This window comes from Schistocerca serialis, chromosome 5 (genome assembly GCF_023864345.2).
Source record: "Schistocerca serialis cubense isolate TAMUIC-IGC-003099 chromosome 5, iqSchSeri2.2, whole genome shotgun sequence".
Lineage (NCBI taxonomy): Eukaryota > Metazoa > Arthropoda > Insecta > Orthoptera > Acrididae > Schistocerca > Schistocerca serialis.
This window is the reverse complement of record NC_064642.1, coordinates 734,202,320-734,220,273: the sequence shown is the minus strand read 5'-3', so window position 1 is coordinate 734,220,273 and position 17,954 is coordinate 734,202,320.

The following is a 17,954-nucleotide window of genomic DNA, read 5'->3' as shown; positions in this document are numbered from 1 at the left end:
CTGTGGTTTCCATTTCACGACCGATCGGAACTTACTTTCTGGACAACCCTCGTAAATCTACTGGGCTACTGCTCCTCTAGACCCTGTGAAACTTTGCATCAGAGTCGCGAGCACACCTTCAGTAGTGCACTTCTTAAGGAGCTTTTGCGCATGCGCAAATACCGTTTCGCAATTGCCTTGCAGGCCAAATACAGACTGATTGCCGGCCGGTGGGGCCGTGCGGTTAAAGGCGCTTCAGTCTGGAACCGCGTGACCGCTACGGTCGCAGGTTCGAATCCTGCCTCGGGCATGGATGTGTGTGATGTCCTTAGGTTAGTTAGGTTTAATTAGTTCTGAGTTCTAGGCGACTGATGACCTCAGAAGTTAAGTCGCATAGTGCTCAGAGCCATTTGAGCCACAGACTGATTTGATAAACGCCGTGCACGGTTCACGACGTGCGTAGCTAGCCCTTACCACTCAACTAGAAGTTTATGTCAGTTCCATAAGATGGTAGCACACTGCAGCGGACTTTTAGCCCCGATCGCTCGGCGTAAATCCTGCTAGATGATAGCACACTCCTCAGATATGCTAGTTCACTCACTACATGGTAAAATTAGGTCGGCCATCAGTACATGTTGAAATTGTATTGACAGTAAACCTATTTTGTGGGTTTCTGAATGGGTTATAGTGTATTAAGCTATGAATTTTATCATACACTAATCCAACTGAGGCGTTGACAATCATAAGGGCCTAAAGCACATCACCGTCGATTGTGAGACTGCAGCATTTATACATGCTTCTGAAATCTGTTGATCTTATGGTGAGTCAGGTTTAAATGTTGTGTAGGCACATAATGTATATATGAAAATTCACGGAAAACTGTATCTCTGGTTTCTCTGATATTTATTAAATGTGATACCGACAGCGGTGTGCTTCAGGCCCTTATGGATCTCAGCGCCTCATTTGTGTTCTAGTCAAATGACCATATTGATAGACATTGCTGTTTGAGCTGAATCGTTTCTACAAGCTGCAGTTTGTGTTTAGAGATGTTTATTGTGCGGGGCCAACATGAAGTATGTTGGATATGTTTTAAATGCTAACACAAAAGTAATTGAGGACGGGTCGTGAGTCGTGCTTGGGTAGCTCAGTCGGTAGAGCACTCGCCCGCGAAAGCCAAAGGTTTCCAGTTCTGTCCACCACACGGCTTTAATCTGCCAGGAAGTTTCATATCAGCGCACACTCCTCTGCAGGGTGAAAATCTCGTTCTGCTAACAAAAGTGTAAATTACCAGGAAAAAATAGACACAAAGGAACTAGGGTTTGCGAGCACAGATCCTTTGGTCGAGAGAGAGACGAAATGAGATAAGCATGGTTCCAAGCGAACATTTAACAAGGAAGTGTACAGTTAGCACAAGTAGTTGTGTGGGTGCAGCGTACGAATATCTGATTTTCAGCCAGAAGAAAATTCGTAAACTAATACATTTGATAGGGACCTTACATATTTGTCCAAAAAAATGGGATAGCACGAAAACCCCCACTTACAAAGAAATATTTATATACAAAAAAGCCACAAAAATTATTTATTGTGTCCGATATGTTCTGCATCTTATTATTGTTTTTATTATTGTTGTTATTATTATTATTGTTTTTATTAGTGGAGGTGGCTGTATTTGAATAAATTTGTTGTTAAGCATAACTGTTGTACAGTAGATGCCACTACTTTCACACCCTCAAATTTACCTGAATCTAAAAGTTTGTGTACACCGAGCATGTATACCCACGAGCCGCAACTGAGTATATACCGTGTACATCCCTCTTGAAACACCAAACGCTACGGTTACCCTGGTTATGAAAGCACCCGCCGCTTAATACCAACAATTTTCCCACGTTCGAATTCATTTAGCTGCAGCGCGATGCACTCACAACTACACAGAACAATCTTTCGACCACGACTGACACTTGTAAAGTACTGAGGACGTCACACAGGTGCCGGTCGTGGCCAGAACAATGGCACAACCTGAGAGCTTGTCCAACCACTATATCCGCTGTCCAGTGCGAATAGGTCAGGAATAACTCACTTCTGCGTAATGGAGTGATCCTCTGTTCCCTTTACGAACAACCCGCAGCCAAAATGCCCATCTTTGTGGCCTGAAAGACCGGTTTTTCACTTGTTGTTACTATAGCGCAGGCGTGGGGAGCCTTTGGTGACCGGCGGGCCTGATTCACATAGTTGCTTAAGTCCGCGGTTTCGTATCGTCACGGCGCTACGGCAAAACCACTGGCACATAAAGTCGAAACTGACGCACCTGACTTCAATATTTACGGGGTAATGTATTGACATGAATGATACCCCTCACCCGTTACGCCACGCCTACAAATTATACCTAGAAACGCGTGTTTTTGAGTAAAAGTTCATTGTAGATTCAACCGGAATTTCTCCAACGTCCGGAAAACGCACGGCCCGTGGGTCGCCGATTACACAGCCGAGCTGCGACGTCTCAGACATGTCCCAAAGGCAGGCATACTATTTCAGTGCGACTGGATAGTATCGTTCGTCCCCTTACGGGAAAACAGTGATGCTGCGGGCAATGGATAAAATGAACGGTGTCACAGCGTTAGTGGTGAGCAGCAGCTGGAAATTTGAGCCGTCCATGAAGTATGTCTGGATGGCCAACCACTCAGAATTATTGTTGTTATCATCTACGTTGTGTCAGCTACTGTGGGAGTCAGCAACGACGCTAACAAGGGAGGAGAGACAGTAATGGCAGGAATCCAAAATCATCTGTCCAAGACACTACCAAATTAATAGAGCTATTTATTTCTAAAAAGAGATGAAACGTAACTTAACTTCTTGCTATGAAGTAATTTCCTGCGCCTCTTACATCCAAATACATGTACTGTCTATTAATGCTCGTAGAACGCAGGCTAAACATCGTCTTCCTATTACTCAGGACTGATGCTCTCGAAGTCTGCACCCGATCTCGTGCTTAAATTCCAGTACTGTAAGTAGTAATTGTCTCTCATTACGTAAATTTCATATCGATTCATACTCTTTGTGTTAGCTGTTGGGCTGCCTTCCTGCACGGTTATGCCAAAGTCGACCAGCATACCTAACACAATGTTGCTGTTGTGGTCTTCAGTCCAGAGACTGGTTTAATGCAGCTCTCTATGCTACTCTATCATGTGCAAGCTTCTTCTTCTCCCAGCACTTACTGCAACCTACATCCTTCTGAATCTGTTTAGTGTATTCATCTGTTGGTCTCCAACTACAATTTTTACCCTCCACGCTGCACTCCAATACTAGATCGGTGATCGGTCGATGCCTCAGAATATGCCCTACCACCCGATCCCTTCTTCTAGTCAAGTTGTGCCACAAATTTCTCTTCTCCCCAATTCTATTCAGTACCTCCTCATTAGTTATGTGATCTACCCATCTAATATTCAGCATTCTTCTGTAGCACCACATTTAGAAAGATCATATTGTCTTCGTGTCTCAACTATTTATCGTCCACGTTTCACTTCCAAAAATACATTCAGAAACGACTTCCTGACACTTAAATCTAAAAACGATGTTAACAAATTTTTCTTCTTCAGGAAAGCTTTCTTTGTTATCGCCAGTTTACATTTTATATCCTCTCTACTTCGATCGTCATCAGTTATTTTGCTCCTCAAACAGCAAAACTCATTTACTACTTTAAGCGTCTGATTTCCCAATCTAATTCCCTCAGCATCACCCGATTTAATTCGACTACGTTCCATTATCCTCGTTTTCCTTTTGTTGATGTTCATCTTATATCCTTCTTTCAAGACACTGTCCATTCCGTTCAGCTGCTCTTCCAAGTTCTTTGCTGTCCCTGACAGAATTACATTGCTATCGGCGAACCTCACAGTTTTTATTTCAATTCCTACTCAGTATTTTTGGTTTGTCTCCTTTACTGCTTGCTCAATATACAGATTGAATAACGTCGGGGATACGCTACAGCCCTGTCGCACTCCCTTCCCAACCACTGCTTCCCTTTCGTGCCCCTCGACGCTTATAATTGCCATCTGGTTTCTGTACAAATTGTAAATAGCCTTTCGCTCCCTCTATTTCACCCTGCCACATTCAGAATTTGAAAGAGAGTATTCCAGTCAACACTGACAAAAGCTTTCTGTAAGTCTACAAATGCTAGAAACGTAGGTTTGCCTTTCCTTAATCTGTTTTCTAAGACATGTCGTAGGGTCAGTATTGCCTCACGACTTCCCACATTTCTACGAAACCCAAACTGATCTTCCCCGTGGTCGGCTTCTACAAGTTTTTTCCATTCGTCTGTAAAGAACTCGTGTTAGTATTTTGCAGCCGTGGTTTATGAAACTGATAGTTCGGTAATTTTCGCATCTGTCAACACCTGCTTTCTTTGTGATTGGAATTATTATATTCTTCTTGAAGTCTGAGGGTATTTCGCCTGTCTCATACATCTTGCTCACCAGATGGTAGAGATTTGTCAGGGCTGGCTCTCCCAAGGATTTCAGTAGTTCTAGTGGAATGTTGTCTGCTCCCGGGGCTTTATTTCGACTTAGGTCTTTCAGTGCTCTGTCAAACTCTTCACGCAATATTCTATCCCCCATTTCATCGTCATCTACATCCTCTTCCATTTCCATATTATTGTCCTCAAGATCATCTCACTTGTATAGACCCCCTATATGGTCCTTCCACCTTTCTGCTTTTCCTTCTTTGCTTTGAACTGGGTTTCCAACTGAACTCTTGATATTCATGCAAGTGGTTCTCTTTTCTCCAAAGGTCTCTTTAATTTTCCTGTAGGCAGTATCTACCATACCCTAGTGATATACTCCTCTACATCCTTAAATTTGCCCTCTAGCCATCCTGGCTTAGCCATTTTGCACTTTTTGTCGATATCATTTTTGAGACGTTTGTACTCCTTTTTGCCTGCTTCATTTACTGCATTTTTATATTTTCTCCTTTCATCAATTAAATTCAATATCTGTTCTGTTATCCAAGGATTTCTATTAGCCCTCGCCTTTTTACCTACTTGATCCTCTGCTGCTTTTACTATTTCATCTCTCAATGCTAATCATTCTTCTTCTACTTTATTTCTTTCCCCGATTATTGTCAATCGTTCCCAAATGCTGAAACTCTCTACAACCTCTGGTTCTGTCAGCTTTTCCAGGTCCCATCTCCTTAAATTCCCACCTTTTTGCAGCTTCTTCACTTCTAATCTGCAGTTCATAGCCAATAGATTATGGTCAGAGTCCACATCCGCCCCTGGAAATGTCTTACAATTTAAATCTGGTTACTAAATCTCTGTCTTACCATTATATAATCTATCTGAGACCTTCCAGTATCTCTAGTTCTTCCATGTATACAACCTTCTTTCATGATTCTTGAACCAAGCTATGATTAAGTTAAGCTCTGAGCATAATTCTACTAGGCGGCTTCCTCTTTCATTCTTTACCCCCATTCCATATTCACCTACTACGTTTCCTTCTCTTCCTTCTCCGACTATCGAATTCCAGTCATCCCTGACTATTAAATTTTCGTCTCCCTTCACTATCTGAGTAATTTACTTTATCACATGACACATTTAATCAATCTCTTCGTCATCTGCGGAGCTAGTTGTCATATAAACTTGTACCACTGTGGTAGGCGGAGGCTTGGTATATATCTTATCCACAATAATGGATTCACTATCGTGTATGTAGTAGCTTACCCGCATTCCTATTTTTTTTATCCATTATTAAACCTAGTCCTCATTACCCCTATTTGATTTTGTATTTATAACCCTGTATTCACCTGACCAGCAGTCTTGTTCCCCTCCGCCAGCGAGCTTCACTAATTCCCACTGTATCTAACTTTGACCTATCCACTGCCCTTTTTAAATTTTCTAACCTACCTGCCCGATTAAGAGATTTGACGTTCCACGCTCCGTCTTGTAGAACGCCAGTTGCCAGTTTTCTTCCTCCTGATAACAACGTCCTCCTGAGTAGTCCCCTCCCGGAGATCCGAATGGGGGACTATCTTACCTCCTGAATATTTTACCCAAGATGACACCATCATCCTTTAACCATACAGTAAAGCTGCATGCCCTTGGGAAAAATTGCGGCTGTAGTTTCCCCTTGCTTTCAGCCGTTAGCTAACACAATAGGTCAATACCTAACGGTCTCGCACGTATATAAACCTAAAATCTTCTTTCGAACGGACACCTTTTCCCTGACCTAAGACAAAAGGTCAGGGAAAAGGTGTAGGTTTGAACGAAGGTTTTAGGTTGATATACGTGCTAGACCGTTAGGTAATCTGGGAGACTTTCTACATCCTATACTTCTTCATCAGGTATCAGTGTGCGGACAACTTTCACAAATTTAGCATGATGTGAACGGAGCTGTTAATGTTTTTTACAGGTAATCTTTGAGTGATTCTTGTTGCAACCATCGACATATTTTTCGGTTCCTATCATATGTAGGATTAGGCTATTCAGAAACCCAGAAATTCGTGCAACCGTATCTCCACTATTCCTGTAAACACAAATGAACTGCAGCCTTTACTAATTAAATGGTGGTGCATGCTGCACGAAATATTCGCGATCCACGTAGTCTATTAAACATGCTAAGCCTGAAGAGCACTCGTTGTAAAATCTATCAGTAGTACGTTCGAAACAAAATCCTAACGTCTGACAGCCAATGCCGTATTGCTGTCTACTGAGAATCGACGCAGTTACTGAGCGGGGCATTTCCGGGAAACAATGCTGACGAACTGTGAGAGAGAAGCGAAATGAAGTACAGAAAAAATTCCGAATTGGTTGGATAGAGCACGTTTTAGTTAATAGGACGAAATAAGTTAAAGAGTAAAACAATGAAAGAAGAGTTGGATACAGCAATTACCACATTGCAGAAACATTCGTCAGTGAATTTGAACGAGCCAACTGTCAGAACAATTACGAGTAGTACACCAAATACTGTTCTTTGTTATTGTTATTTTTCTAATAACTCAAACTATTTCCCCTGAAACATAGTTTAATATGGCAAGTATGATTTACGGAAATTATAACACTTCAAAGATTTCAGTGTTCAACCATTATGACTTTTTTATGTAACAGTCTGCATCGGTACAGTGCTGTGGATCGTAGCAGCAACAAGTACTGCTATGAATGCAGTACACCTGTTCTGTACCAAGAAAAATTAAAAAGTTTGAGAGACTTCCAGGAGAAAGCAAAGATATAAGGGGAGATCTACATGAAATCAACCAAAGTTTTGAAAAATTTTTTCTGTACACTTCATTCAGTACGTGGTAATGAAATTTCAGTTCCTGAATATTACGTCCCAATTCCATTCCTAAGCGTTGTAAAAATGATTACTGGAGAAAGATATCACGGTGCCACGGCCCTTTCTTGTTCAGTATTTTCTCATAATATTTATTCCTGCTGCGATTTCTTATAGTTTTATGCAATCACAATGCAGGGAATGTATATACGGGATATCAAAATGGCATTCGAATAGCATCAGTGTCACTGATGTTTTATTCTTTCGTTTATGGTGATTGTTTACAACTGGTTCAAAGGAATAACTTTTACGAAAGGTACTTGTGGATTCATTATTACAATCTGCAGCACGAATCGTTAAGTAAAGTGGTTAAAATATATAGGAAGTGTTTTTCTTATCGATGTCATAAACACAACTTGATAACTAGTTCAATAAGAATGCATGAAGGCATCTCTTCAAGCAAGAAAAAAAGTGATTAGAAGAGGGGAAGTGCTTGAGGATGAAGAGGAGTATGGGTAAGGTTTACACTAGTTCATCCATATAAGGTTAGGCATAATATAAGAAGTGACGAATCACCGACTCAGATTTTCCGCAACCTACATTTTCAAAAAATTATGTACCTGTTTCCCACAAACGATTGACGTTACAGTACATGAATTTAGCATACAATTAGTCAATACTATAGTGAAACATTGTGTGGAAGGAATTTTCATTTACTGGAATATTAAGGCATTTATGTAAGAGAAATGACCTAAAATTTTGTGCATTTCTTTTTTCACAGATGTTCCGTCGAAAGGAGATATCAAAATTCTGTTCCATGAATATTTGTGACAATGGTACATTAAACTTTGTACAAAATGCCATTAATTTCGTTAGAACGTACTTTTGAAAACGTTTCATTCGCTTATAATTACAATCATATAATGTAAATAACCATGAAAACTTGTACGTGTATGCATATAACATTTCTTAAAAACTGTGCCAATTTTAGTTACCCTGTCTCGAAAACTTTGGACTTTATAAGGTTTTACTCAAAATATTGCAATTTCGCATACGTCCCTCCTTGTGACAGGCGCCTTATGGACAGGTGATAGAAAAGAATAAAAAAAAGTGCGAAGAAAGAAAGGAGAATAGAAAGAAGAGATAAGTTATTTCATGTAATCCTGAGTAGGCAAATTTAAAGAAAAATGTTTTTTTCTCTCATTGTTTTTACAAATACTTAGAAGGTTGCTTTTGTATAGCAAGTAGCAGCAGCACAATCCCCTCTCAGAAAGTGTATGCGTTGCATCTGGTTGCAGTTAAGTGTTAAACAGAGAACAGGTCAACCGCTTAACAGCATAAAACACATTTCATAGCGTTTCTGACATGGAATTCTCGTAAAAGTGGAATTTTACTGTTCCAACGTCGTCAGACAATTAGTAGAGAGGACCACTTCAAATTATTAGGAATGAAGGGTGACCGAAGGCTTTGATAGGCGAATCACGTTCATGACCTTGTGCACAAACTGCATGCTGGTATCTGGACTGTAAGACCGATGTGCTCCATAAATGACACTGAAATACGAAGGCTGGTTCAATTTGGTAACTCTCATGTGTTACCTCGTAAGATTTTACATTTCGGGGCCCCTCGTTGCACTCACCAAGAATATTCTCTGCCAGAACAGGGCGGTCGGACTGGTCTTTTGCGTCGGTTCGCAGACTTCGTGTAGGCCGGTTTTCAGGTGTCTCGGTATTCTGACTTTACCATCCGCGCACACACACTACTTGTTGGGATTTATTGTTGGCAGTATTGACTATGTTCAGAAGAAGCTGCAACATTCTTTCAGTGATCACTGGAAGGAAAAACGTCAAGAGCTTGGATAACACTTTATTAAGGATTGCACAGAAAGATCTGCAGTAATCGGCAGTTTCCATTCTCAAGAGGTTGTCGGCAGAACTGAAACTCTGCGTAATAAACCTCAGGTACTCAAATGCTAGGTGACGTGGTTCCGTGTCGTGAACTCCTCCTTTCTGCGCGGATTAGTTCCTGAGGAATACTCTTTGTAACATGTTTTTATGTGTTTAATCTGTCACAATTGTTTCCTAAATTTTGTATCGTGAATATTCACAGTTGTAGAACTGCATCATGATGAAAAATACAGACCATCATCGAGATAAAAGAAACACAGGAGCAGCATTTTCTCTACACTCGATCTTCGTTGCCTATCGCACAATAATGTATGCTCTTTTCCGAGATTTGCTTTACCTCAGCATGTCAACAAAGGTTTTTTTATTTATTTATGAGCCAACTAATTCCATGGTGTTAAAGCCACACCTTCAGGGATACATCTGCGTATAAACAAGAACAGAACTTATCAACATGCTGTTTCGGTTAAAATTTAGTTGAACCATTCATCATACTACGCAAGAAAATTACATGCCCACATTTATTTCATAGCTTTGTTCAAAGGAAAACCAGTAGACGATCCGACATTCACGGCCCAATTGTGCAGAAAATGTTCAACCCTCAAGAGGACAGTAGTCAATTGAAAACACGGCAGAATGCAGGGAACATCATACTCATAAGAAAATAGAACAAGGAAAAAGCGGTAAGACAGATGGATGGAAAAGTGTGAAACAAATAATATGTGCAGGTGATGAAAAAATACAACGACCTGGTAAAGTATAATAAATGTCACACTGCCTGCGAAGTTGTCCGATAGATAACGAAATTCAAGCCCAGATAAAATTCTGCTTGCAAAACAGACCATCATAGAGATGAAAGAAGGACAGGAGCAGCATTTTCTTCGTTACCCATCGTATAATAATGCAGGTTGTGGTTTGAGATTTGTTTTACCTGACCAGATCAACATAGGTTTTCATCACGTAGACGTATCAGTTGTTTCATACTTTTACATGCATCTAGTTTACTGCTTTTCCTTATTGTACTCATCCTTTAGCGGAATGTTGTTCTCGGCATTCTGCCGTATTTTAACTTTACTACCGATCTCTGAACATTTTTATTGGAATTGGACAGAGAATGATGGGTCATCTAATGGTTATCAAATGAACTAAATTGTGAGTACATAATTTTCCTATATAGTTTCGTCTACAGTTCAACTATATTGTAACCGAATAAGGATCCTTATACATTGTGCTCTTGTTTGTATTCACATGTATACCTGAGGATGTGGTTCTTACTTTATGAAACTATTTGGATCATAAATAAAATCATACAGCTGAAGGTATCTTTTTCATTATGACAGAAATTTTTTCGTCTTTTGTTAATTGTTTATTTCTCATGTTTACAAATTTTCTGACTATGCACTGACCAAGGAGCTTTGGATCGCATGGTCCCAAGGAACCTGATAAATACGGTAAATACAAATAAATTACTATGAAACTTATCGAAACAGAGTAAATATCAGAAGTAACGAAGAAAAGGGGATTAGTTGTCTTAGAAAATTTATATCTAATGCAGGACAGTAGATTAACGTAAAAGGTCTTCAAATATTTGTGTGATAAGACTCAAAAAATTTGGACCCATAAGTAAAAATGGATTTACAAAATAAAGTAATATAGAAGCTGAAGAAGCAAATTCCAGAGAAGTGTTTAAGGAAAAGGTACTGAATATGGCCGAATTCTCAGGTAAGAAAATGAAAAGTGTAAAGTGGTCAGAAGAAACGAAGAGAGAACATAGTGAACAGATGAGAGAATACTGGGAGACAAGAAAAAAACAATGAATAACGGATCGAAAGTGGCACGTGGACCGTATATGGCCCACCCTAAAAGGAAATAATAAATTACAATACACTGTCTGGTTCAGTTCCCCTTTGACACACAAGTTTAATTCCATGCGACTATGGGATCGAGTACTACTTCTTCCGCAGTTTTCTGCAGTGGCGTGCGCCAGTGGAGAGCCCAGCCGTCATCTCAGTGGTACGTGAAGAATTTACCGGCCCGCGGAAAGGTGCGTCTGCTGCATACACAATCGGTCCAGCGGAGCGGCGCAGAATTGTGTGTCTCGTTCCGAGCTAAACGAATAATTCGGCGGCGCTCGGCTAATGCGGGCCGCCCATTAAGCATTCTCTTTCGGTACGCAGTGCAAACAAGTTGCTCCGCGGGGCGGAAACCAATCAGAGGGCGCCGTTTCTTCTTTGAGGAGAGTAATGGACGTGCCCTCGTGTGTAGCACACCGAGGACAGCGCTTGCCTTGCTGCCGAAAAGCCTCCCGGTGTTCGCTGAGAGGGGCGCGGAAATGCGTGCAGCATGTAGTTCTATAAAGGCTTACGTAGCTTATATGCGAGTTCCTCAATAGAGTGACAAGATTAGGGTTCTAGCACGCTACATAAAGGCTGGCTGACATAAAAATCAGCCATAAATACGTATAAATATCCTCTTCAGTCCCGATGTATCATATATGATACCTCCAGGTATTATTTTTTTCTGAGGCTCGTCCGCAGTGGAATCTTTTTCGGCCTGTGGTATCATACGCGATAGACACCGCGCTTGCCGCAGCTCGCTTGTTTGCGCCTCTGCCAAGCGCCACTAGGTGACAGCACAGATTGAAAAACACGGATTCTGGAACTGCACAGCACATCTCGGTGACATTAAGGTAAAGACATAATTTTATCAATTACATGTGCTTTCACGTGCTTTAACAACTTAGGAAAGCTCTACAGACAATACTCATTCAATAGTCAACCATAAATTAACGTTATACAGGATTAATAAAATTAATGTTTTGGGTATCATACACTATACCCTGGGACTCAATGCCGATTTTGTCCACGTCAGTGGAAGTGAGGTTATATCTGTTTTCTGCTTGATCCTCAGGCTTGACTGATGAAGAGATCACTGAGTTGGTCAACAGAATTGATCCAGGTGAGTCTGACGTAGAGTTTGATGAGTCTGATGATGAAGAGGACGCTGTAATACAAAGAAATCAAAGTGACGAAAGTTCATCAGATGAAGAAACTGTACTTCTTGCTAAAATCTGAGAAAGATGCGAGTTTTGGAGGCATACAGATGTGTAAGAGTAAGTATGTTATTAAAGAAATTACTGTCTCTTACTAGATGGTTTACTTAAAAAACTAATTTGCCTTTTTTTTAGTTTTCGGGTGCTTAGCACTTCCAAAAACCTCCAATTCAACATTGCTGCCAGCACATCAGTAGCCACAGATGAACTCAAGAAACCATTTGAATACCTTTGCAAATAATTTCATGGTTCATTTTTTGAGGATATGTCTCAATTCACACATTATAGACATGTCAGTAGAACAGGAAAATCACAAAATTGTACTGTAGAAGAAATGCACAAGTTTTTGGGGAGCGAGTATTGTTGCAGCACTTATAGGTGTACCACTTCTAAGAATGTGCTGGGAGAGGAAAAGTAGATACCCACTAGTTGCAGACAATGTTAAAGAGACAGATTTTACCTACTGAGGAACAGTATAAAATTAATTGACAACAATGCTGTTAGTGAACAGGAAAAGCAATACCACTTCAGGAAAATAAAACCAATATTGGAGTCTGTTAGAAAGGGATGTTTAGAAAGTCATTCGTCAACGGAAATATTTATCGATGAGCAGATGATTCTGTTTCATGGACAACTGAAAGTGAAGCAGTATGTAAAGGGAAAACCTAACCCAGAAGGTTTGAAAAATTTTGATATGCAAACCCAAATTGCATACCCCTTGATTTCTGTATATATGAAGGAAAAGAGAAAGAAATTCAGTCTTCAAAAGTGCCCCCTCCAGAGAAGATAGATGTAGGAGGCAGAGTAATTTTCAAACTTAGTGATACATTGACAGAGAAGTCGTCAATTTATGTTGACAGATATTTTACTTCTGTCCCCCTCCTCAACAAGTTACTGAGAGACAGGAACATTACAGCCACTGGCACAATAATGTTGAGTTACATCCCCATAAGTATACGGTTTGAGGAAGATGCAACAATGAGAAAAACGAGAGGCAGCCATGATCACGTGGTAAGGAATGACGGGAACCTCGAAATTATCAAACGTTTTGACAACCGACCGATTTATTTGGCTTCGACAGAATCAGGCGTCGAGCCAATTGAAAAATGCACTCGGTGGTCTAAAAAAGAGAAAAAGTACATTGAAGTTCCTCGCCCATGTGTAGTAAAGGCATATAATACTTACATGGGAGATGTTGACCTGTTAGATAGGATTGTGGAAAAGTATGGCATGGGAGCCCGGACCCACAAATGGATCATCAGAGTGATTCATCACTTTATTGATTTTGCAGATGCTGCTGCATGGTTGGAATACAGAGAGATTGCAATGGAGAATGGTATTGCAAAGAAACATACAGTGCCATACTATCAGTTCAAGTTTGATATTGCAGAAAATTTGATACATTTTCACCAACAGTCAAGTTTACTGATCGAACCTATGGAGGAAGAGCTAGACTCCGAAGATGAAGATTATTTTCAAGATATGAAAAGACCAACACGTCCCATGCCACTACCACCAGTGGAAAAAAGAAAAGCAAGCAAGCTTCGTTTGCCTGAAATGATGAACCATGTTCAGAAGAACAGGTCAAAATGCCAGGCAGAAGGAAGTAGAGGTCTCACTTTTGTACGATGTGAGCAGTGCAAAGTGTTCCTTTGCTTCACTGCTGACAGGAACTGTTTTAACAAATTCCACAAAAAAATGAATTAAATTTAGTATAAGTGTTGTTAATTTACATTTGATACTTGTGATAATACCAAAAGAGGAACAATAATTTGACACATTTTGCTATGGTAACTTTGTTTATATGTTTTTAATTGTTTACATAATATAGTTAAAATTTTTGATACCAGATTTCTGTTTTCACCTATCATGGTATCTACAAAAAATATGAACAATGTATGTAATATTTCTGACTGGAATTTTTCTGGAATAAACCAAAATGAAACTGCATAGATGTGTGTACAAATGCCCTACTTGAGTCCCAAGGTATCATATGTGATGCCATCTATAATAAATTCTCAATGGTTAAAATTCTTTTGAGGGTCATTTATTATTAACAAGCATTAACAGATTGCAGTTGACACAAATTTAGCTCACTTGGAATTTTAATATGTGCTCGGGACTGAAGAGGATATATAGCGTTGAATGATCTCTGGGGTCGAAGATACTACAATAATAAATGTCACAATAGCAATTCTGTTGAACAAGATTATACCTTCTTAAAAAGAGCAATCACATAAATTGGACAGACAAACATACGAAGAAGGAAAATATGTTACCAATATTAAAATCAAATGAGACCCGCAAGTGTACACGTGACTGAAGTCAAACATGAAGTCGCAGTGCTGAAAGACTGAGTTCTGCACTACATCCAAACGGAACGCACAGTTGTAAAATTTTTTTGGACCGTTGTTAATGTGGACATACCGTTTCTCAAATATGAGCAAGTGGGAAAGTAAATGCAAAAGCATTCTCTGCAGCCAGGGACAAATTATTATAGGTGAAGCTCCTGATTACGTAGCTACCTGAACCCAACGAAGAAGTCACAGAGCCTGCAGCGAAACAGGATGCCTCTTAATATTAGACCTCTTGTATTCCAAATGACTGTGTTCATGTAAGACATGTAGATAATAAAGTAATTGTTCATTATTGCCTGTGATTATTCCGGTCCAACAATGTCTCTGCTTCTCAAAAATTGTCAATCAGTGTATTTTCTTAGTATTACTTAAAGACGAGATGTACTTCACTGCTTTTATATTTATAACTCACAAAAAGTAATACATTTACCCCCCTGCCCAAAGATTGCAGCTTTCAAATTATCTAATGACACATTGGTCAATGACAAGAAACAGTTCAACACATGTATACTTCACATACACAGTCAGCGCTAAGCAGATAAAGGAGTGCATTCGGCAATTCTCTCTCTCCACTGTTCCGATAATGTATCTCGTCACATCATTTTTATCTGGGGCTATAGTCTGCAGTCAGAATCACTTTCATACACGCGTCCAGTAGGTCCACTGTCTACGCTGTTCACCGACAAAAAAAAAGAGAGTAAATTTGCTGTTAAGAAAGCGCTATCGCCTCGCTTGCTCACACAATAATCACTCCAATACTCTGCAGACATTGCAAAGTTCGTCTCTCTCGCAAAATATAGCATAGATTACAACCTCTTAAGCTTTCTGCGCTCATACGAAATTTTATTCGTACACACAGAGGCAGTTCAAAAATAAAGACGTGTATGTAAATGTATCAGCGCACAACAATACAAAATGTAAGATACTAAGTCCGTATATAAATGTATAAGCACACAACAACACAAAATGAAAAATACTACACTACTGGCCATTAAAATTGCTACACCAAGAAGAAATGAAGATGATAAACTGGTATTCATAGGACAAACATATATACTAGAACTGATATGAGTTTACATTTTCACGCAAGTTGGGTGCATAGATCCTGAGAAATCAGTACCCAGAACAACCACCTCTGGCCGTATTAACGGTCTTGATATGCCTGGGCATTGAGTCGAACAGAGATTGGATGGCGTGTACAAATACAACTGCCCATGCAGCTTCAACACGATACCACAGTTCATAAAGAGTAGTAACAGGCGTATTGTGACGAGACAGTTGCTCGGCCACCATTGACCAGACGTTTTCAATTGGTGAGCGATCTGGAGAATGTGTTGGCCAGCGCAGCAGTCGAACATTCTCTGTATCCAGAAAGCCCCGTTCAGGACCTGCAACATGCGTCGTGCATTATCCTGCTGAAATGTAGGGTTTCACAAGGATCGATTGAAGGGTAGAGCCACGGGTCGTAACACATCTGAAATGTAACGTCCACTGTTCAAAGTCATGTCAATGCGAACAAGAGGTGACAGAGACGTGTAACCAATGGCACCACATACCATCACGTCGGGTGGTACGCCAGTATGGCGATGACGAATACACGCTTCCAATGTGCGTTCACCGCGATGTCGTCAAACACGGATGCGACCATCATGATGCTGTAAATAGAACTTGGATTCATCCGAAAAAATGACGTTTTGCCGTTCGTGCACCCAGGTTCGTCGTTGAGTACACCACCGCAAGCGCTCCTGTCTGTGATGCAGCGTCAAGGGTAACCGCAACCATGGCCTCCGAGCTGATAGTCCATGCTGCTGCAAACGTCGTCGAACTTTTCTTGCAGATGGTTGTTATTTTGCAAACGTCCCCATCTGTTGACTCAGGGATCGAGACGTGGCTGCACGATCCCTTACAGCCATGCGGATAAGATGCCTGTCATCTCGACTGCTGGTTATACGAGGCCGTTGGGATCCAGCACGGCGTTCCGTATTACCCTCCTGAACCCACCGATTCCATATTCTGCCAGCAGACCAACGCGAGCAGCAATGTCGCGATACGATGAACCGCTATCGCGGTAGACTACAACCCGACCTTAATCAAACGTGATGGTACGCATTTCTCCTCCTTATACGAGGCATCACAACAACGTTTCACCAGGCAACGCCGGTCAACTGCTGTTTGTGTATGAGAAATCGGTTGGAAACTTTTCTCATGTCAGCACGTTGTAGGTGTCGCCACCGGCGCCAACCTTCTGTGACTGCTTTGAAAAGCTAATCATTTGCATATCACAGCATCTTTTTCCTGTCAGTTAAATTTCGCGTCTGTAGCACGTCATCTTCGGGGTGTAGCAATTTTAATGGCCAGTAGTGTAAATCCGTAGATGGCAGTTACTGAACGCATATAGAAAGAAGCACTAACCCTGCACTATGGCAGTTCAGTCTTCGATGTGCACAGAAGACAGAAGTTAAGATAAAAGTCTTTGATTATAGCTGTGTCTTCACAGGTTGTACGCCATTGTTGTGTGGGAGACCTTTATGGGTTGTTCAGGGGCCTAATCGGTAAAGTTCCCTCGCTCGAGGCACAGTGACCGTTTTCTACCGTGTTTAATGTGTACTATGTTTATCCTTGAAGTGTAGATGAGTGTCGTGGGTGATTATACAGGATGACCCACTAACTACTGCCACCAAGAATAACTCCGAAAGTATGATAGGAGCTGAAACGTTTGTGGGACAAAAGTTAGATGGGACAACGGGGGCCGTAAAATGTGTTGGTTTTTTGATGCGTCAGAGATGTGAAAGTCAACTTCGGATTCTTAAATGGGCTACGCTAGTTTGGTACTTATTTTCTGGTAGCGGCTATCAAGACGAATCCAGTGATGTGTAACAGTAAGGTGTTTGAAGCTCAACGAAGATCAAAAAGATGGCATGAACGTCCATTTACAGAAGGAGTTCGAATTGATGACCATTGGTTTCGATGCACAGTGCGCAGTCTTCTTATCATGGATTGAGTGGTATTCCTTGTCACATCGGCACTTACTGCAGCGTTTTCTCTCCTATATTTTCGGGTGTATTTGGAGCGTCTTTATAAACAGTATCTTTTACGAAACCCCACAAGAAAAAATCCAGAGGCGTCAAGTCTGGCCAACGAGCCGGTCACGACACCTCTCCTTCGTGTCGAATCCAACGATTAGGAAATTGTCTCTGAAACTCATTTCTAGCCATCAGCGAGAAATATGCCGGACACCCATCGTGTTGATACCACATTCTGTTCCTTGTTTAAAGGTATTTCTTCCAATAACAGGCCTAATGTTACTTGCAGAAATGTGGTATACTTCTTGCCTATAAGATTTCCTCCGATGAAATAGGGGCCTATAGTTCTGTCCCCCAGAATCCCACACCATACATTCACCGCCCAC